The 15,814-nt window shown below is 43.5% G+C and overlaps 2 long non-coding RNA genes across 3 annotated transcripts; one reads left to right on the forward strand and one right to left on the reverse strand.

The window, feature by feature from the left end:
* Positions 1–626: 626 nt before the first annotated feature.
* On the reverse strand, positions 627–6,639 carry LOC137178743 (uncharacterized). Its single transcript, XR_010927192.1, has 3 exons — positions 6,334–6,639; positions 2,027–2,083; positions 627–716 (listed from the first exon to the last, which is right to left on the reverse strand). It is a non-coding gene; the product is annotated as an uncharacterized lncRNA (long non-coding RNA).
* An 892-nt stretch (positions 6,640–7,531) lies between these two features.
* LOC137178740 (uncharacterized) lies at positions 7,532–9,495 on the forward strand. Of its 2 annotated transcripts, XR_010927189.1 has the most exons (3): positions 7,847–8,256; positions 8,521–8,671; positions 9,226–9,495. It is a non-coding gene; the product is annotated as an uncharacterized lncRNA (long non-coding RNA). The 2 variants fall into 2 exon arrangements; XR_010927188.1 differs by having other exon boundaries at positions 7,532–8,256; positions 8,521–9,495.
* Positions 9,496–15,814: the final 6,319 nt, after the last annotated feature.

Here is a 15,814-nt window from a genome sequence, read left to right on the forward strand (position 1 = left end):
CAACAGGACAGGGTCAATGGGGCTTCCCCCACAATGCAGCCAAACTGTGAATGAGTGCTAGTGAATCTATTCAGAGGTGAAGAGCTCATAATGATGTTAAACAGTAGGCTGAGAGTGCTAAGTGTCCACTTGACTTCCACTATTGCTGTCTTAATGAGGCTATCCAACAACAACAAGCTATTGATGTCATTCCTGCTGAGCAACTCATGGAACTGGATTTATTCTTTAAATCATCTAAACTGGCTTCATGTCTTCTATTTTAACTGAATTACCAATAAAAAACATGTTTAAGTGTCTGTTGTATTTGACTTGTGTATTGTTGAAGTGTAAAAATGCAGTGACACTGACGAATGTGTTTGTGTGTCACTAGTCCACTGTACACAGGTAACAGTGGAGTAAACAATGTTTCATGATGTGTTGTTTTCAATCTTTTTGTGAAACTGAGTCAAAGTTTGTGCTGAATATGATCAGATGTTCAGATTTTGGGTTTAGACTGATCAACAAGGCATTTAAGATGCTTGAAATGTTTGTTCCATGGTACAATCTCCACAACATTTTCTTCCACGGTTTTTGTAAAATACAGCTTCACCTTGATTTGGCGAGAAGTAGCGGTTAGCTTTGTCTTAGTTGGCCTTGTCCTTGCTGAAACCTTCTTTTGCAGCTGGCGTCTTCCTCTTTCCTCTGCTGCTCCTTCCTGTCCCCGGCACCAGGCAACTCTGGTTGTATGAAACAAGACAGAGAAGAACTGATATGGGTGAAATTCATGATAATACTTTATCTGTAAGAGTCCTGTATTGTTATTGTTTCCACTTCACGTTGACCAGATGTTTCTACTGCATAGGTTTGGGCTGTGATTGTGTTGCTGACCTTTGAAGGTCAAATATGTTCTCTATAGTTAACCTGGTCTTTCAGGTTGGAAGAGGACATTGTGTACAGTGACTTACGCTGGGACCTAATGTTTCTTACAGTAACACTCATGACAGTTAAACACTGACATGAACACAGTCCGTTACAGTATGTTCAGATATGTGAAGCAGAGTGAAGTTAAATCAGCCATTTAATAGGTAACAGATTCATTCATGCTTGTTAACAGGGATAAACCAGCTTGTCTGCTGTTACTGTAACATTCCTGAAGGTGGCAGCAGAGGAACATAAATGTAATATATATATATATATATATATATAAAAACTTGCATGGGATTAAATGACATGTTTTCTACTGTAAAGAATCCATTCTAGTTTTGGTATAATACTGTAGATATTGATGTTATAGAGAGTTATTGATATTGTAAAAAGGTACACAGTCATTTTAATTTATTTTATTTCATTTGTAAGTTTATTTTATTATGATTGTATCACTATACGACCACAATGTAAAGTCTTTCAAGCCAACATAGTAACCTACAGCAGAGAAGGATTTTCATGGTGTTGTGGGAGCAAGCTGTGCTGATCCGTCTGTCCGTCCTCCTGAACTGACTGGTTGTGTGTCTCATTATAGAATAAAAGACTTGAATCACCCTGACTCCTGTGCCATAGATGCTCATGACATATTGTTTTACAGCAAGCCCTTCTGATGTATGAACACAACAGGCCTACCGACTGTAGAGTGTAATCTATTTCTTCACCATAAGATGGCGTCTGATGTAACACGAGCGTTACTGGTTAGAATGAAGGGCTGGAATCAACGTCTACACCGAGCACTGTGTTTCCAGTACTTACAACAAATCATTATTTTAGTGTACAGCAAGACTCTTAATGTATAAACACAATACTGATTCTATTTTTGAGAGTGGTGGAAGATATGTCTTCACCAGAAGATGGAATAATCCACAACGGGGGAAAAACTCAAGACAGAGACTCATCAGCCAGACATTTCTCCGTTCTCTGTTAAAGAGCGGCTGAGATTGACACTAAAATAAGAATTGCTGGCAGCCCTTTTGATAGACGAGTATTTTCTTTGTCTTGAGGAGCTGCAGCATTTATTAACTGACTGTACTCTACATTTACTGCCTTATTGACAACTTACTGCTAAACTTCTTCTTTGCTCCACTTGTGTTCACGTCACGTTGCTGCCGCTCGCTCTCTGCACTCGCTCAACCACACACACGCACACACACACACACACATTTACACACAGACACACGCACACACACGCACACACACGCACACACACACACGCTGCCTTATTCCCTAACGGAGCTACGCTACTCTTGTACCTTTCACGTAGACGTCCTTTGAAGAACGAAGAGAGGGAGGATGACTAAAAAGAATCCACAATAACGTAGAGTGTGAGTGAAATCATTAGTAGCCTGTTGATATTAATGATCGTCTGATATTTTAGCAGCAGCGCTCATCATTTTGCAGCGGTGGAGCGCCGCTGCTGAATGAATATAGTGGAAACACTGGAACCAGGTGAAGTGAAGATAACGTGTTACTGGAGGCTGATGGGTGTTTTTCCTGATGACTGCATGATTCCAGACAGGAAGTTTAGAAGAATAATGGACTTGGTTTCAAAGCCGCACTCCACACTTTGGTGTGGAACATTTTGGGTTTAATGAATGAGAGAGAAGAGTCCGTTAACATGAACGAGCCAGTATGTCAACTTGGCAGTATGTTGCCTGTTAAGGATTGAATGACTCTATACTCCTGTGCCAAATGTTTAATAGTAGTAGGAAAAGAAAAAAGGCCAAACACGTACTGTGCCGGGGATTTGACAAATAATTTGAAATGCTCGTTAACTGCATTAGAATTGAATAGTTTTGATGAGTTGTGTGATCTGGCAGTCTTGAACAGTTCTAGTTATATTAACAAACACAGATTCAACGTAAGGCAGATGTTCTGTATGACACGACAAACTCAGATTTGTCCCCCGTTTTAGGTTGATGTAAATCAGCATTTAGCCGTCATAGAAAAAAGGGTCAAAGTGATATTAAGTTGTGTGAAAGTTGGGTATTCATTAAAGGCAGACATTGAAGCAAGATCACTTTTATTGGAGATTTATGTTAAAAAAGAATCAAAAGTTCTCAGCACGTCACTTTAAGGTGCTGCCCATTTAAATTCCCCAAACTTCACAGTTATCAAGCATGTGTTTGTTTGTTTGTTCAGGTCATCAACTGAAGAAGCACCTCAACCCCAACACATTTGTGTTTGGAGCTCTGAACAAACTGGAAAAGGAGGAAAACACTTAGATGTGACTCTTTCTATCGTGTCGTCTTTAGTCAAACTGCATTCAACTGAATCAAAGCCCGGCGTTTCTGCCAACACCTCTGTTCAACTGACGGTCAGACCCATTCAAAGCATCCTATTGGATGATCACTTCCCTCAGCAATCAGGCTGCTGTCATCTGTGTCACCTGCAGCTCCACCTGTCTTCACTTTGCAAGTAATCAGTACCATCATGTGATCTACCTCACTGTCAAACAGTGGCTCCTACGATGCATTTTACACAAAATCCAAGAACCTTTGAGAACGTAGAGTCCATGTAGCAATAATGTTTCATTTATGTGTCCAAATACTTCCTGTTTTAAAAGCCATAAATCCAGATTTCCACCTCACTTGTGTTTAAATCTGCATAATACTGTTTGAATAAAGAAGAGACGAGTCCAGTCTGTTTGCTTTCCAGGCTGCTCAAACAATCACCAAAGCATCACAGTTGAACTTCTACAGAGGACAAAACAAGGCCAGTGAAAATAAAAACTTTGGTACACTTTCTAGTGTAGAGCGCACCAATATAGGTATAATAATACTAGCCGTAGTGAAAATTCAAAGACATGGTGCTTTTGGATCTACATCCATTCAGTGTGTGGAGTTTGTATTTAATAGATGGACTTGTGATTGTGTGCAACACCTATGATAACAAAATCCTCATGTCACAACCGTCCTTACAGTTTTTGTTGTTTTCATGGTTTGGGGCAGGCTGGGGGGTGTTCCACCACTGCGGCTCATATGAGTCCCAGCTCAGTAACCATGGTAACCATGGTAACTTAGTCAGCAGAACCAGCTGCTCTGTGTTAACGGTCAAGCTTAATTCAGCTGCATGTTAAAAAACGTCCGACAGACGGAAACAGACTGTCAAAAACTACGTAAATCTATTTCTGTACTTTACTCACAGTGACAGTGATCAGCTGTTTATATGGATCAAAAAGCTCTGAGACAGAATCATTCATATACAACATTTATGCTGTTTAAATGAGTTGCCTGTAGAAATCAAGTAGAAATCAAGCAGTCCGCCTACAGTGTTCATTTTGGGTCTCTTCATACATGACAACATGTGGAAAAACATTTTAAACTACGTCAATCTATTTCTGTACTTGACTCCCATCATAAGCGGCTGCTGCTGCGTGAACACTGACATCATGACGGAGACAGGAAGTCATTTTCTCTCAATGACCAACAATGTCTCCTGGAAGATTATGACAATTAAAGGGGGGAAGAAATTGAAGCAGAATTCACCGCTCTCTTCTCCTGTTCTGCCGTCGGGAAAAGAAGGAACTTGTCGCTGGCAAAAGTCAGAACCTGCTGCTTCTAAAATGCTCCCGATGTGTTTGAAACAGCTGTACTGTATCATGAACCAGTCAATAACATTCAGTCACTCTAATAAATATACACATGTCAGTTAGATGGTATTCTGCATGAGAAATAAAGAAAAGGTTGTGATATTATAGTGATATTTGACCCAGACAGACGTGATCACTAAGCGGGTTCTACTGTATTTATATCCTTCTCCAGTTTCTTTATCTCCAACTGCAACTTCATTTAACTTTCATTGACGCTTGTTAACGGACGTTTTGTGAAAGAGAAAATATATCAAAGAGTTTGATAATGTTGGAAAGTTGGTTGTCTGAAGTTGTGTACACCATTATTTTCATTCTACATGTGATATTATCTAGTCTAGTGATAATATAACCACACTGATCTGAAGGGCAACACTACTGAATGTTCATTTATTAACAAATAAAGATAAAACCATCAACAGGGACAAGTGCTGCTCTTCACTTTCTCCACCCAGACTCATCAAGCCGGATGCGGTGATTGAACCGTCAACCTTCTGGTGATAAGTTCACTCCTCTAACATCCATTTTGTGCCGAGTCGTCTCCTTCACCTTGTTAACTGCAGTAGTTTTGCCCTTTTTGGTGAAAACTCCTTTATATTCTTCATATAGTTTCATCAGCAGGTTTGTTCTGCTGCTCTAGTTTTCTCTTCTTTTTGTGACATAATATCGTCTTTTCTACAATCGACTGTTCTGGGCTGCTTATGTCCTCTGTGCACGTGCACACTTCAAGCTTATTCCAGTCTGGCTGGACTTAACGTCGACTGGACGCATCTAAGCTGCGTTAGAGGAAGGACTTGATCCTCGAGTGAAAGCTGACGTTAATTCTAGCCAGACTTTTTCCAGTAAGCACAGCGTCCTTTAGCTGCGTTGATGGAACAACTCTGGACTGAAACTGAAATATGTTATGTTAACTTTTAGCATTTTTATCCTCTATCATGCTGTGTCAAAACATTCATCATTACTTTATTTAGGTTTTATATTTTGTCTTCTCGTGCTCTGTGGAGCCTCATTGTTGTCTTGTCCTGTGTCTTTTCTATTGTGTGTATTTTTGTGTGTGTAAGTGTGTATTTTTTGTGACTAACCATACTGCTGCTATTTTGAGGTTTGTAGTAACTGATTAAGTTAATAATCTGGCATTTAGCAGTGTTTAAAATCCACATATTGAATTCAATGAAATCAAAGAAGAGAAAGAGATGAACCGAGAGGATTCTGGCTCTAATCCACAGACTGAGAAACCACTTGAGATCTGAAACTTTGATAGAAGCGTATGTGTGATGTGCTGTGGTTGATGTTGTTGACAACGGTCGCTTAGATGCCACTGTACCATGTACTAGTTTTTAACTTTGTCAGTTAGAGCTGTTGCTTAACAAATGCGCACCTGTGTAGACTCTCAGGAAACAGGAGCATCACGTGCTTTGTGCATGCACACTTCATGCATCGTGAGAACAGCCTTACTGCTGCTAGCCTACTGCTCATATCTTTATTGTTGATTTTAACTCATTTTAATTCATTGTTTGTTTGTGTATAAATCAAGATTATTATGATTTGTATTTGCCTTTAATCACATGAATCAGGGGATATCATTAAAACATTTTTTCTACTTCTTCACCCTATCTGTTATGAGATTTTACTGTTTTAGATCCTTGAAATGTTAAATATTTGATGTCTGTTATTGTTCATGAAATCGTTATATTCCTGGAGCTTTTAATGATGGTACAGTTTTTTGGTATATCTAAGAAGACCATATATGGAAGAAACAGGAAGTGTGTCAGGTGCCTTACCTGCTGATTGCTAATCAGGAGCCACCTGTGGCAGGTGAGTTGATATATAGGGTGAAAAAGTCTGTCAGTTGTTGCCCTGAGAAAGGTCGGTAGAGCTGAAACATTGGTCCCTGAAACAAATAATATCTTATGAAAAGATGGCTGCTATAGTTCATCATTGCATCAATGATCGGTGTGAATACTACTGCAACGTATGTCAGACTGCCACAGCCATCCAGGCAAATCTGTAAAATGTACACACTGAAAGCATATATGATCATAGCACAGTTATGAGGTGCACAAACACTCTCCAACATACAGGGTTACACCATGTAGCTGTGTGAAATCCTGTGAAAAATGTTGTAGGCTATAACTCATTCCTCAGAGACACACATCCAAAGGGGTACGTCTATTTGAAGGGGAGGTATCAGCACTGTGGAGAAGTCCAGATTATATATATATATATCTATGGCAGGAGAATATACTCTCCGATTACAGGCTTCTCTATAATATTGTAAAAATATACTGTATGAACAGCAATATGGGTTTAGATCTAATAGGGAAACTTGGAGCTTGTGGAGGAAATATCACCTGCAATAGAAAATAAGGAATATGCAGTGGGAGTATTCATGGATCTCAAAAAGCATTTGATACAGTTGACCAGGACTTATTATAGAAGAAATGACAACGATAACTGTTACTCACAAATACTGAAGGTTACTTGTGGGGTTCCCCTGGGCTCAGTGTTAGGACCATTGTTGTTTATTTTGTACATAAATAGTATATTTAAGGTTTCCAAAATATTAAACTATATTTGCAGATGATACACATTTATTTTGTCACAGTAATAATTTGGAACAACTTTTGGATACAGTGGAAAAAGAACTGGAAATGCTAAAGAGTGAAACACTTAAACTAACTAACACTAATTTAACTTTATAATATTTGAGAAGTGATCAACTAACTCATACAGGCAACACATGATGAATGATGTAGAATAGAAAGAGTGAAATTAAATTTGTTGGAGTAATATTGGATAATAAATTATGATTGAAGCCACATAAATTATATCAAAGCTAAAAGTCAATTTCAATATTATATAAAGATCCTCTCAATAAAGTTTTGTTATACACCTTATGCTGTTCCTTCATAGTCCAACATATAACTTACTGTGTGTGTGTGTATATCTCAAATGTAGCTCAGTCTAAAAAAAAGTTTTCATTTTAGACAAATATGTAAATAAATAAAGATCAATAAATCATTTTTAAATGTTTAAAAAGTATTCTATTCAAACCAGTTAAGTTTAATGTTTAATACAGTTCATAGTGAATTAAAAACAGGCAGATGAATAAATCTTTGTCATTGTGTTGGTGAAGTTCATGCAGTTCAAGTAGTTTGTTTGCTGTTCACATGAGAGCAGCGTGTTTATGTCACAACCTAGTCCCAGAGGACATAAAGTTGTCCATCTTAACATGTTGTTGATTTGATTGGTTGTTACCAACCTGTCAGCCAATTGTAAAGGTGGAGGGGCGGGATGTAGAGGAGACCCCGCAGAGTAAAGCCACGGGCTGGTCAGACGACGAACAGGAGCTGTGTGAAGGTTGTTTACGCTGTTGAAGACATGGACGTATAAAGAAATGACTTGTCTCTCTATCAGAATTTGATCCATTTGGTCCGATCACATTTCAAAAGCCTAGAGGAGCCGCACGATTGAATTGTTTCATCCCCATTCAAGTTAGCCGGAGGCCTAAACCGGAAGTAGTCGACTCGGCCGGCGACCGTTACTAGTGCGCATGCTCTATGGGCCGCATGAACGGGGCCCCGCCGCCGACGCTGTATCCAATTCTCTTTGTACATCCATGGATGAAGACTGTTTATGTTCGTTGTGTTGATGGATGCAGAGTTTTACCGACGGGTAACGGACATAATAGCCACATGCAGAAGGTAAATAACCTCTGTGTATGTATTTTTTGTATCGCTTCATCACGACGTAGTGCGTGTAAAAGGTAGATGCTAATCGCGATTAGCGCATTAGCGCGCTAGTTATATTAGCACATATTTCACCGTAGTAGCAGCTAATGTTACTGTTTGTTGCTAGTATGGGTTAATGTCAATTAATTAAGAGCTCAAAATGCACTCGGCATGAGAAGTAAAGGAGCTTTAGGACGAGTTAAGTGACTGAGAACAACTGTCATGTACGTCTAATAGACTGAGGACCAGGAAACAGTCCTTGGACTCTATGGACGAGTTGATGTCTCCCGCTCAGCTTTCACTTCGTCTGGACTTGTCGCCCGCCAGCCTGTAACCTCACTCATCATTCCTCTCGTCATGCATCGCCCATGTTTCAACTCAGGGATTTGTGAGTAACTATTAACCAGTGCACCTGCTATTTTATTTTGTAGCTTGCATTTGCTAGTGCAGCGGCCATTTGTTTCAGGTCACTACGCTCCGAGCAACGACTCAGACCTGCAACGTTTGGTTCTGGTTTTAAAGGACACTGTTTTATTTTGGTTGCTGTGTGTGTGTGTGTGTGTGTGTGTGTGTGTGTGTGTGTGTGTGTGTGTGTGCCCTTAAATTAGGAGCTCCGTTATTGGTAAATAAGATAAAGAGAGGTCATAACTTCTGAGAAAGGTGGGAAAGCAAAAGGGAAATACATTTAAGTTTTGTGTAATAGTTTTATTTTATTAATTGGTTTAAATATTGGTTTTATTAAAGGGGACGTATTATCCTTTTCCATATTTTTATTTATATATATATATTATGCGTGTATTTGTGTGTCGGATGTTCATGTTAAAACTGGCCAACGTGTCAAATAACGAGGTAAACGTATGTCACAGTAATCCCTGTGAGCAGAAAGCAGCAGCTTCAGACTGCTCTGAACGCTGTTTCTAACTTGTTTTTTTCTACTTTCAGCCCAAGCTGACGTCAGTTCGTGACGGATTTCGTTATATGGACATCTGCTACATGCACAGCACACAAGTTTGTGTAAACAAAACCACATAGAGAACCAAGAAACCCACTTTTTATTAAATTTAAAGGCTCTAAAATTTAAAGATTAGGTTGAATTTAAAACGGTTCAAATCATGTACAAAGTTAAAAATCAATTGTTACCTAAAAGTATCCAAAAGTTGTTTCAAATGAGAGAAAGTCAACATGACTTGTGCAATAAATGATAAGTGAGGACTAATGTAAAATATCATTGTATTACAGTCAAAGGAGTTAATTTATGGAACAGCTGCAGTGAGGAACTGAAAACATGTAGAACATTTAGTAAGTTTAAATGAACATTTAAAAATAGCATATTAAACAAATATGACATGGACAATCAGAAAGAGACTGGCATAGAAGGACAGGGGAAGTTGTTATTGGTTTGTTTTTTTTGTCTTAATATCTTGTGATCATTTTAACCCAAAACATGAGTACTAACAGCAACCATGAAAAGCTTTATATACCAAAATAAAGCCCTTCATCTGCTGATTTCAGGGAGCCTGAACACGTTATTTGGCCCTATAGTATTTGTGAAGCAGCTTGAACTAATATGTCTGTTTCTCATGTTCCTGCAGTGCTATAAAACTGATATAACCTTTGACCTCTGTGTATCACCCAAATTTAACTTCACACAAAGTGCACATAAAACAATCATCACAGCTGTGTCTTTTGACCAAAAGTGACCAGAGTGTGATATGTATTACAGCTTTTGAGTTAGCTGAGCTATCTAGTCCAATTAAGGCATTTTTCATTATTGGGCCCTTGGTGTTTACGAGGGAGTTGTGCACTAAGCCGCCATCCAAATGTTATTATAATAAGACAAGCTATACTTCAACATACTCATTCTGGTTTGTTTGGCTGTAAAATGAAAGTTTAAACAGTATATTAATGACATTTATTAACACATCTTACCAGAGACCTGAGACAGCTATCAATAGAACAACATTTTGGGGGGGAAATGAATCATGATGGTTAGCTTACTTTGAGTGCAGCTGGTTCAAGTCATTGGAGGCATTATAGATTGGCCTCCCCGTGGTGGAGATGAAGAACCATTCATCTTCCTCTGCGTCATCCCTCTTGTGCGTCTTGGAGTTCAGGAGTTGTGGCTGCACCCGTGTGAAATACATGTCAACCCGCTGTCGGCAGAGGAAAAATAGAAATAAAGATTAAATTCTGCTCTTGAACAAGTTCTGACAGATTCTCTCAGGAAATTTGATGAACTCCTCTTCCTGTGACAGGTCAAACGTGGCCACTTGTTGTGCAGCATTCTTGTGCTCCTCTACACTAATAATGGTGTTGCCTGACTTGTTCGTCTTTCTGACAATCCACTCCTGCACCTGCACAAAACAAGGATATTACATTGATTAGTAAGGATAATGGCAAAAAATATCAGAGGACATTTACTAATAATCACATAAAGGACTCTGAAGTTCCTTTGGTGCCACTTACGTCTAGCTCCAAGAGGAAACCCGGCCACCAGAACTGTTTTTATCTCAGGATAGAGATGTTTTACCGCCTTTTTGAACTTCTCATACTTCTCGACCTTCCTTTCCTCCACATCCAACAGCGTGCATTCTGTTTTTTCAAACAGATAGTCACGTCAAGAATCAAGGCAGTGCGATCCCGGATCATGATGAGGTCCAGTACTCCCGTAACACTGTCTCCAGACACAAGTCTTTTTTCCCTCATCACATGCCAGCACATGTCTTATTCCTCCTTTTTAAGGTCGTCACATATTTTGTTTTGCTGGGGATTTCCTTTTGAGCTTTACATAGTCCCCAATAATATGCTGCATGGTCTCTTTTTCTTGTTCACAGAGTCTGCACGGTTGTGACTCCTTGGGCCCCCTTCCTCTCGACAGCAGTGAGAGGTTAGGGAGTGTGTTGGTACGGAGTTGCAGTGCCGTGATTAGTTCGGATTGTTTCAGCCGATGCTTCTCTGGGTCCCGGGTCCAGCTGTTGGAGATTTTGTCATTCCTGAACACAACAGTGCCCAAGCCCTGCCTCACCAATTTGCTCCAGTTGTCAAACACCCTCTCTCTCTCCAGGCTGACGTGTTTACCCCGCTTGTGTCGATTTGCCCTAGGTCCAGCTGACTTGTTTTCTCGGGCTTTGGGAGGGAGGCTCTGGAGATTGTTTTGGTGCACTGGTCGGTTGAGTTGTACAGAGACATCATTCTCTTGAGCTGGATTGCTGAGATGTGTGCAGCCATTTTCGTGATGAAAAGTCCCCCATCCACACACCTGCTGTACAGCAGGCCGTCGGTGGTGAAAGGCTCCAGATGGAGTCATTTCTTCACCTGTGTGCCAATGTCCCTGTCACATTCGTCCAGCGCCGTTTGAGAGGCCGAGCCGTGGAAAGGCGTACGTTCTCAAAAGCTTGACCTTCTGAGATGGTTTCAGAGGGGCCTTGGATATCTTGTCCATCATATCTTTTATTGTTTCTCTTAGTGGGGGTTCCAGGATCCCTTTCCAGGGATTTATCTGGACGCCCAGATTTTGCCGATTCCTGCTCCCCCACCATGTGGATAAGCATTCCCGCAAGTGACCGAGTATCACAGTCGTTGACCGTGTACCATTTTGGGCCGTTGCTCCCAATAAGGAAACCATGACACTTGGTGGGGTTGGTCCTCAGGCCTGTGAGATCTGAGAACCTATCCAGGATTTCCAAGTTCCTGGACATGCCATCCCACAAGTCACTCAGAAGCACCAGATCGTCGGCGAAAGCCAGTGAGGTGATGGAAGTGCCCTCAACACTGAACCCCACCCCCAGCCTATTCAACTTGTGGAGAAGTGGATCCAGTGCCAGGTTGAAGCACAGCGGAGACATTGGAACGTCCTGTTTCACGCCCACCCTGATCCCGAACTTTCTGGTGTCGCCTTGAGCAGTTTTTACTGTCAAGTAGTAATTCCTGTAGGAGTCCTTGATGAGACCTCTGATCAACTCATCCACACCACATCTCTCAAGCACCTCAGCGATATGCTTGTGGGAGACAGTGTCGAAGGCCTTGGTCAGATCAATGAACACTATGGCTAGCGTTTTTCTCTGGGACTTACTCAGCCTGAAAAGTCTGTCAAGAACGGCCAGGTTCTCAGAGCAGCCTGGCGTTTCGATGAAGCCCCGCTGACGAGGGTGGATGGCACATGCCTCGGTTAGTCTCATGGTTAAGACTCTTGAGAACGCTCTCAAGACTACCGAGCCGATCGGGAGCCAGTTGTTGATATCACCGGCTTTACTCTGGTCACTAGACTTAGGGATCAGGGTCGTACGACCTCTGCTTGAGGCACCTCAGCAAACGCCCACTGTACATTATGGCGTTAAACAGATCGGCCAGCTTCTAGCTCTTCTTGTCCCACATGTCTTGTCCGCCTCCGGCAGGGAGGCAAACTGTCCGAGGCCCACAAAACAATCATCCCTTTCCCAGATCCCTCACTACGTCTCAGTCACCAGTTTGAGATCAATACGGCAAACTGTTTGATCCCTGCCATCAAGCACCAGTCTCGCTGCGGAGCTTCTGTTGCTCCGATACAATATCTGCAAGTTCTTGTATCGGAGTCTCTTCGTCTTTAGGCGCTTTTGGTGATCTGACCAAGTTTTTCTACCCGTACTCACGACTCGAGTGTGGCATCGTGTCCACAACTTCGCGAGTACCTTCCTCCATATCCATTAATTGCCCTGCAGGAGGATGTCAGCAGTTACATGCCGTCAACACTGTGAGCCGGCAGGGTCTTGGCAAGGTGCTCCTTGACCAGGGCCACTGGGGCCTTGGGGGGCAGCTGTTTTCGAAGGTCCGGCAACTTACCCGAGACGACGGCTGTGGGGGACTTAACCACAACTTTTCCTCTCAAACTCCTGAGGTTCCTCCACTTCTGTTGTATCTGGGCCTTCGTATATTGGGAGAGGGCTGAATCCACGGCCTTGAGGAACCCAGATTTCCCTCCGAGGTCATCGTGTATACGATCCAGGATTGCTAGTTCAGCCTATGTCCACCCACCGTCCTTTGCCACCCTTGCCATCTGCGCCCTCGCCTTGCTGACATACACACCCAGGTGGTTCCTCCCCTGATGGGCCGAGAGACCCCTCTGTGGGGAGAAAGTTTTAGGGCATGTATTGCAGGCGTACCCCGTTATACAACCCGCTTCAGATCGGGTTGCCCCACACTTCGCCGCATGGCACGTCACTCGGTGTGAGGTCTTAAAAGTACTAGCACACTTACCGCAGATGAAAAGAATCACCCTTGGCTTGTGTTTTCCTTAGGTGAGTCTTGGTGGCCCACACCGAGCCCAGATTAGCGGCGCAGAACCGGCACGTTTGGACTAGCCATGGTACCCAGACACCCACCATGACTGTGGATGGAAGTCCCTTGCTAGCCCACTTGGGCTTCCATCCCCTCTCCGTGCTGAGGAAGATCATTCCTGCTCACTTCCCAGTCAGGAAAAGAGCCCTTCTCGCTCCAGATGGTACCTTCTTTCTCTTAGGAGTCCCAGCCGGGCTCTCCTCCTTCCTCCGTCTGAGTAGTAGTCTGCTCCGGACTACTACTCCGCTTGCCATATCCGCACTGCCAGGAGCCGCCCCTACTCCAGCGTCACGTGCCGTCGGCCGACAGACACGTTCACGCCTCGGGGTTGACCACATCTTTCTTCCTATGACAGCAGGCGACCTGTCCTATCACAGTCAGTCAGAAGGGTCAGTTGGCTTATTGCTTGTCGTAGCTCAGATCGCAGTCAAGAGTGGCGGGTCTTGCACCCTGGCCCACTCAGAACTCTTTCAGAAGCAAACGGACAACAGCCAAAGTTATCAGAGCGAGCAAGATTAACTTAACTCGTTCATCCATTCATGCTTGGGCGGAGTCAAAACGACCCCACCTGGTACCCCTGCCATTACCAAAAATTCTTTTCCCTCATCACGTGCCAGCCTAAGTCTTCACCCTCCTTCTGGAGGAACATGCACACCTTGTTGTGGCTGGCCATGCGGTTCCTCTTGAGCTCCGCACAGTTCCCAATAATATGCTGCACGGTCTCCTTCTCTTGTTGACAAAGTCTGCACTGTTGCGACTCCTTGGGCCCCCTTCCTCTCCACAGCAGCGAAAGGGTAGGGAGTGTGTTAGTATAGAGTTGCAGTGCCATGATCAATTCCGATTGTGTAAGCCGGTGCTTTTCGGGATCCCGGGTCCAGCCGTTGGAGATCTTGTCGCTCTTGAACATGACCGTTCCCACGCCCTGCTTGATCAACTTACACCACTTGTCGAACGCACACGATCTCCACGCCGACGTGCTCGCCCTGCTGACATCGGTCTGATCCAAGTCCGGCCGACTGTTCTTGTCCGGCCTGCCCCCATCCCGCAGCACCTGCCGCCAGAGCTGCCATATCCGGGACACTGGGATGGAGGCTCTGGAGATCGTCCTGGTGCAGTCATCGGTCGAGTTGTATAGAGACAACAGCCTCCTTAGCTGGATTGCCGGGATCTGGGCAGCTAATCTCATGATACCAAGTCCTCCATCCACACATCTGCTGTACAGCAGCCCGTCGGTGGTGAATGGCTCCAGGTGGAGCCACTTCTTCACCTGTGTCCGAATGTCCCTGTCACACTCGTCCAACGCTGTTTGTGAGGCCGAGCCGTGGTCCGCGACGTACACCGTCCGTGGGATAGCGTACGTTCTCAAAAGCTCGATCTTCTGAGATGGTTTCGGGGGGCCTTGGATATCTTGGCCGTCATGTCTTTTATTGTATCTCTTAGTGGGGGATTCAGGATCCCTTTCCAGGGATTTATCAGGATGTCCAGATACTTCGCCGATTCCTGCTCCCCCACCATGTGAATGGGCATTCCCGAGAGTGACCGAGCGTCACAGTCGTTGACTGTGTATCGTTTTGGGCCGTCGCTCCCAATAAGGAATCCATGACACTTGGTGGGATTGGTCCTCAGGCCCGTAAGGTCCGAGAATCTGTCCAGGATTTCCAAGTTCCTGGACATACCCTCCCACGAGTCACTCAGAATCACCAGGTCGTCCGCGAACGCCAGTGAGGTGATGGCGGTGCCCTCAACACTAAACCCCACCCCCAGCTTCTCCAACATGTGGAGAAGTGGGTCGAGGGCCAGGTTGAAGAGCAGAGGAGACATTGAATTGCCTTGTTTTACACCCACCTTGATCCCGATCTTCCTGGTGTCGCCTTGAGCAGTCTTTATTGTCGAGAAGCAATTCCTGTAGGAGTCTTGGATGAGTCCTCTAATCAACTCATCCACTCCACGTCTCTCAAGCACCTCGGCAATATGCTTGTGGGAGACAGTGTGGAATGCCTTGGTCAGATCGATGAACACGACAGCCAATGTTTTCCTCTGGGACTTACCCGGATAAGTCTGTCGAGGATGGCCAGGTTCTCGGAGCAGCCTGGCGCTTCTGTGAAGCCCCGCTGACGAGGGTGGATGGCGCAAGCCTCGGTCAGTCTCATGGTCAAGACTCTTGAGAACGCTCTCAAGACTACCGAGCCGATCGTAATGCGGCGCCAGTTGTTAATGT

The sequence above is a fragment of the Thunnus thynnus genome, unplaced genomic scaffold, assembly GCF_963924715.1.
Source record: "Thunnus thynnus unplaced genomic scaffold, fThuThy2.1 SCAFFOLD_41, whole genome shotgun sequence".
In the NCBI taxonomy this organism is placed as follows: Eukaryota; Metazoa; Chordata; class Actinopteri; order Scombriformes; family Scombridae; genus Thunnus; species Thunnus thynnus.